Raw genomic sequence first — 5,096 nt, 5'->3', positions numbered from 1 at the left:
ATGGAGAAAATGACGGGAGGTCCCACAAAACCCCCTTGTCAACCGTCCCACTGGGTTCCATTCCTTCACATGATGGTTTTTACCGTGGTTGGGAGTTAGCAAATTAAAAAAGGTTATAGTTAACATATCAGCTGTCCTAGAATTAATGGCAAATGCCACCGCTAATGCTCTCTCTGCCCTTCAAATAAAAGTTACTCAGCTATCACAAACTGCTTTGCAAAACCGCCTCGCCCTGGACTACCTTCTTGCAAATCAGGGCGGAGTCTGTGCTTTGGTAAATTCAAGCTGTTGTGTGTTTGTGAATCAACATGGCCGAATTAAAACAGACATTCATATCTTGCAACAGCAAGCAACTATATTCCACCGTGTTAGTCTTGATGATACCAGCACTGGGTTCCAAAAAGTTTGGAACTGGCTTACGTCATGGGTGCCAGATCTGGGAATATGGGGGCGGCGTGTTTTGTATTTAATTTTTTTGGGTGTAATTGTATTTGCATTATTCTTTGTATGTATGCAGTGTTGCGGTATATGTTGTCGACGGGTTTCTTCTGCCCTAATATAGTTAACTGACGTACAAAAGAAAAGGAGGGACTGTTGTAAAAAATTTAACAGGCCTCTGGTTTCTAAGAGAACTAACAAACCTCTGATTTCTATGGCTCTGTAGTAGTCTGTCCTGGCCTTGACTCGTTGTTCGGCAAGATAAGAAACTGTTATGAAAAAGGCCTGGAGCTAGCAAAATTTTGTGTAAACATGTTGTCGCAGGAGAAGGTTAGGCTTGCATACCACAATAATAGGTTTTACCCATTGGCTGCAGGATTCTGTGCACGAGGATAACGGGACCTACTGATTCGTGGAGGGGTTTGGGCACGAGGGCTGCATGTATCACCTACTCATATATATATAGTGTGTAGACAATGCATAGGGTCCCCCTCTGACTAGCAGGGGGGCACCACGCTCGAGCGTAATAAACAGAAACTTTGCAAAGATTGATGAGCTGTGACTCGTTTATGTGCCTCAGCCTAGACCCAATTTGTACGTGACCTATGTGGCGTAATTCGCTACTCTGATAATAGCGTGGCCTCTGTGGTTTAATTCGTAACACCTGTCACCTAACTCTGCCTGTCCATTCCACTCACCTCTGCCTGTTGTCACTCAGATCTACTTGTCCCTGTCCCCCAGTTCTGCCTGTCCCTGACCCCCAGCTCTGCCTGTCCATGTCACCCAGCTGTACTTGTCCATTCTACTCACCTCTGCCTGTCTTTGTCACTCAGATCTACCTGTCCCTGTCCCCCAGTTCTTCCTGTCCCCCGGCTCTGCCTATGTCACTCAGATCTACCTGTCCCTGACCCCCAGCTCTGCCTGTCCCCAGCTCTGCCTGTCCATGTCACCCAGCTGTACCTGTCCATTCTACTCACCTCTGCCTGTCTTTGTCACTCAGATCTACCTGTCCCTGACCCCCAGTTCTTCCTGTCCCCCGGCTCTGCCTATGTCACTCAGATCTGCCTGTCCCTGACCCCCAGCTCTGCCTGTAGCAGTCTCTGAGCTCAGCCCCACGGCTGCGCTGCCCCCCGCCGGGATCGCACGCGTTTGAAGTGCGGAGGGCGGCGCGGGGCGCTTTGATGTGGGGCAGGGCGCGGGCCCAGGTGCCAGGGCGCGTGGGGAGCCGGAGGGGGCCCGGGGCCGGTTCCCACCCCATGGCGCGGCGCTCGGCCGGGATCAAAGGCGGCCGGCGGCGCGTTCCCAGGCCGGCAAAGAGCCGCGGGCGGGGGGCGGAACCGACGGCGCCTGCGGGTTCCCAAGTTCCCCCAGGTCCCCCCAAAAACGCCCCTCCCAGGTCCCCCGCTGCACCCCAGATCCCCTCCTAGATCCCCCCCTGCACCGGGTCCCTGCGTGAATTGCCCCCCAGGTCCCCAAACACCCCTCCTAGGTCCCCTGCTGCACCCTGGGTCCCTGCATTAAACACCCCTCCTAGATCCCCAGCTACACCCCAGATCCCCTCCCAGGTCCCCCGCTGCACCCCAGATCCCCTCCTAGATCCCCCTCTGCACCCGGGTCCCTGCATGAATCGCCCCCGCTAGGTCCCCAAACACCCCTCCTAGGTCCCCTGCTGCACCCTGGGTCCCTGCATTAAACACCCCTCCTAGATCCCCAGCTACACCCCAGATCCCCTCCCAGGTCCCCCGCTGCACCCCAGATCCCCTCCTAGATCCCCCTCTGCACCCGGGTCCCTGCATGAATCGCCCCCGCTAGGTCCCCAAACACCCCTCCTAGGTCCCCTGCTGCACCCTGGGTCCCTGCATTAAACACCCCTCCTAGATCCCCAGCTACACCCCAGATCCCCTCCCAGGTCCCCCGCTGCACCCCAGATCCCCTCCTAGATCCCCCTCTGCACCCGGGTCCCTGCATGAATCGCCCCCGCTAGGTCCCCAAACACCCCTCCTAGGTCCCCTGCTGCACCCTGGGTCCCTGCATTAAACACCCCTCCTAGATCCCCAGCTACACCCCAGATCCCCTCCCAGGTCCCCCGCTGCACCCCAGATCCCCTCCTAGATCCCCCTCTGCACCCGGGTCCCTGCATGAATTGCCCCCTGTAAGGCCCCAAACACCCCTCCTAGGTCCCCTGCTGCACCCTGGGACCCTGCATTAAACACCCCTCCTAGATCCCCAGCTACACCCCAGATCCCCTCCCAGGTCCCCCGCTGCACCCCAGATCCCCTCCTAGATCCCCCTCTGCACCCGGGTCCCTGCATGAATCGCCCCCGCTAGGTCCCCAAACACCCCTCCTAGGTCCCCTGCTGCACCCTGGGTCCCTGCATTAAACACCCCTCCTAGATCCCCAGCTACACCCCAGATCCCCTCTCAGGTCCCCCGCTGCACCCCAGATCCCCTCCTAGATCCCCCTCTGCAGCCGGGTCCCTGCATGAATTGCCCCCTGTAAGGCCCCAAACACCCTTCCTAGGTCCCCTGCTGCACCCTGGGACCCTGCATTAAACACCCCTCCTAGATCCCCAGCTACACCCCAGATCCCCTCCCAGGTCCCCCGCTGCACCCCAAATCCCCTCCTAGATCCCCCTCTGCACCCGGGTCCCTGCATGAATTGCCCCCTGTAAGGCCCCAACACCCCTCCTAGATCCCCCTCTGCACCCGGGTCCCTGCATGAATTGCCCCCTGTAAGTCCCCAAACACCCCTCCTAGATCCCCAGCTACACCCCAGATCCCCTCCCAGATCCCCCCACTGCACCCCAGATCCCCTCCCAGATCCCCCCACTGCACTGGGTCCCTGCATTAATCGCCCCCCTAGGTCCCCAAACACCCCTCCTAGGTCCCCTGCTGCACCCAGGTCCCTGCATGAATCGCCCCCCTAGGTCTCCAAACACCCCTCCTAGGTCTCCGCTGCACCCCAGATCCCCTCCTAGATCCCCCTCTGCACCCAGGTCCCTGCATGAATCCCCCCCAAGGTCCACAAACACCCCTCCTAGATTCCCTGCTGCACCCCAGATCCCCTCCTAGATCCCCCTCCAACCCCCACTTCACCCCAGATCCCTGCATTAATAACCCCTCCTAGGTCCTCCACTGTACCCCACATCCCCTCCCAGATCCACTGCTGCACCCCAGATCCCTGGCCATCCATTTTTCAGATGGGGCTAGTGCTCAATGGGAGGAAGGGTTGGGATTGGCCCGGGGGAGTGTTGTGGACCCTTCCGGTCAAGTGGCTGAGAAAGAGGATTTGTTCCCTTCTGGGCAGGACCCGTCCACACTAGCCCTAGCCTTGGTCTTTCCGGCAGGGAAGGCAGTTTGCTAGGACAAAGCCAGGCAGCCTGGAGTCATGTCACGGAGCTCTTTGGGGCCGCTGTGTATTGAGCGCTGTGAGGCCGAAAGCAGCATCTGGCCCTATAGGGCATTCCCTCCCCCAAAGCAGGGGTCTTTCCCCTGCCATGAGCGCTTTGAATTCCTCCCAGCACGGTTTCCTCCTCTTCCATTTCAAGGCTGGAAGGGGGGCCCTTGGGCATCCTGGATGACACAGGTCTTTGCCACTGCAGAGGTACCCAGCTTCCCCCCAACTCAGCAGCTGTCCTGAAATGAGTATGGAACTGATCTGGCCTACTAGATCCCTCTCCCCTCCCAGAGCTGGGGAGAGAACCCAGGAGTCCTGGCTCCCAGCCTCCCCCCGCTCTAACCCACCAGTCCCCCACTCCCCTCCCAGAGCTGGGGAGAGAACCCAGGAGTCCTGGCTCCCAGCCTCCCCCCGCTCTAACCCACCAGTCCCCCACTCCCCTCCCAGAGCTGGGGAGAGAACCCAGGAGTCCTGGCTCTAATTCTTGGCTTTACTCACAACCCCACCAGCCAGGCTGGCTCCCCCTTCTCCAGCAGCATAGCACAGCAGGGTTTGGGGGGAGGTGTGTGCAGGGGGGGGAATCTCTAGGGTGGAGGGGGTGGGGGGGACTGGGGAGAGGGGCTGGGTGGGGGCAGGGGAGTGTGAAGGCTGGGGACCCTCAGAACCAGAGCTTAGGGGATTTGAGAGAGGCAATCCCCTTAGCCCCATTGTTCCCTTACCGCCTCCTGCGGATGTGGAGTGAGAAAGCCAGGCAGGGGATTAGCCGCTTAGCCCTAAATGAAGCCGTCCTTCCTGCTGCCCCCGTATCCCGGCTACAAGCTTATGGGGGAGGGGGGGGAACTGGCCAGAGGAGGTGGGTTGGCTTGATTTCCCCTTCCAGGGTGGGGCACAAAGAGTCCTTGCTCCCCCCCCCCCCGGATCACAAACCCTTTTATGATTGTCAATAGGAACGGCAGCACACGGTCAGCTGCCCCAAAATCTAGGGAAAGCCCTTCCTGGTGCTGCGTGCCTGCCCCCCACCAGCCCTCTGTCTGGATCGGGGCAGGGATGTATTTTGTTTTGCTGTTTTCTGTGCTATGGTAGCACCTACAGGTCTTAACCGAGATTGGGACCCCGTCACGCTGGGCACTGCCCAGACCCCCCTGACCGAGATCAGGGCCCTGTCACACTGGGAACTGCCCAGACCCCCCGACCAAGATCAGGACCCCATCATGCCAGGCGCTGTCCAGACCCACATGAATAGAGAGCCCATCCCCCAAAG

This window comes from Dermochelys coriacea, chromosome 28 (genome assembly GCF_009764565.3).
Source record: "Dermochelys coriacea isolate rDerCor1 chromosome 28, rDerCor1.pri.v4, whole genome shotgun sequence".
In the NCBI taxonomy this organism is placed as follows: domain Eukaryota; kingdom Metazoa; phylum Chordata; order Testudines; family Dermochelyidae; genus Dermochelys; species Dermochelys coriacea.
Note: the sequence above shows the minus strand (reverse complement) of the source record.